This window comes from Nematolebias whitei, chromosome 20, assembly GCF_014905685.2.
Source record: "Nematolebias whitei isolate Nwh7 chromosome 20, NemWhi1, whole genome shotgun sequence".
Lineage (NCBI taxonomy): Eukaryota > Metazoa > Chordata > Actinopteri > Cyprinodontiformes > Rivulidae > Nematolebias > Nematolebias whitei.
Genome location: NC_056517.1, coordinates 4757941 through 4759155, shown reverse-complemented (window position 1 = coordinate 4759155; position 1215 = coordinate 4757941). Strand labels below are relative to the sequence as shown.

The window sequence follows — 1215 nt, the reverse complement described above, 5'->3', positions numbered from 1 at the left end:
TGGGTCCAGAGCACCCCCACCACCAGCGTCCTGGCTACCCTCCGGTGGGTCCAGAGCACCCCCACCACCAGCGTCCTGGCTACCCTCCGGTGGGTCCAGAGCACCCCCACCACCAGCGTCCTGGCTACCCTCCCCTGGGTCCAGAGCACCCCCACCACCAGCGTCCTGGCTACCCTCCCCTGGGTCCAGAGCACCCCCACCACCAGCGTCCTGGCTACCTTCCCCTGGGTTTAGAGCACCACCACCAGCGTCCTGGCTACCTTCCCCTGGGTCCAGAGCACCATCGTCCTGGCTACCTTCCCCTGAAGCCTGAGCCTCCAATACACCAAACGCATGTACCAAAAAGTCCTCAGCAGCCTCGTGACTATGGCAAGCAACTTGGTAAATTGCGCAAGTGGCCTCATAAACCACATCGCCTCATCAAACTGTAACGGAAGCAAGATTTCTAGACCCATGTTTGTTCGGTCCAGGTGAGTGCCATCAACTTTTTATTTAATTTTTTCTTTGTTCATATTTTGACTTTTTTTTTTTTTCCATTAGGACCAACCAGCAAAAGTCAAGATGCAGAACAAGTTGCCAACTAAAATTTGACTAATATAAATTTTAATAAATTCATGTTAAAGCTGTCCCCGTCAGTTTTTTCATTGTATGAAATGACTAGATTTGATCTTGACATTTGGATTGAGGTTTGAAAACATTGTAAAGTTATGGTAAAATAACATGTCCTAGCATGAGTAATACGGCTAAATGCTGGCTTTGGAAAGCATCATGGCCCTACTGTCCTCGTTGAGCACAATGGTCACTTTCCGCTGGTAACTGGATAACTAGGCTTAAGGCTGACCTATAGACTAAACCTCAATCAGCTCTGGATTTGATTGCTCCTGATCCAGCTATGAAAAACGCTTAAAAAAAAAAAAAAAAAAGTGCTTTGTCCAAATCTACAGTAATCTTCAATGGAAGAAATTGGGTTCATTTAAAGAAATTTCCTCTTAACAATAGCACTTAATTTATTTTTAAATTCTGAAATGAAAAATTTGTATCGCAATTAACTTTGGGTATAATTATGATGGGGGGGTCCTCCCCCAGAAAATTTTGAATAAAGTAGATGCCATTTCCTGCATTCTGGTGTATTTTAATGGTTGTGGCTGGGGAGAGGGAAGTCTGGGCCTCCCTACTTGGGCTGCTACCCCCGCGGATGGATAGAAGTGAACGCTT

The 1215-nt window shown here is 45.9% G+C and overlaps 1 long non-coding RNA gene across 1 annotated transcript; it reads left to right on the top strand.

The window, feature by feature from the left end:
- The first annotated feature begins 6 nt into the window (after window positions 1-6).
- Window positions 7-626, top strand: LOC119426489. The gene is made up of 2 exons (XR_005187623.1): window positions 7-470; window positions 541-626. It is a non-coding gene; the product is annotated as an uncharacterized LOC119426489 (long non-coding RNA).
- The last annotated feature ends 589 nt before the right edge of the window (window positions 627-1215 follow it).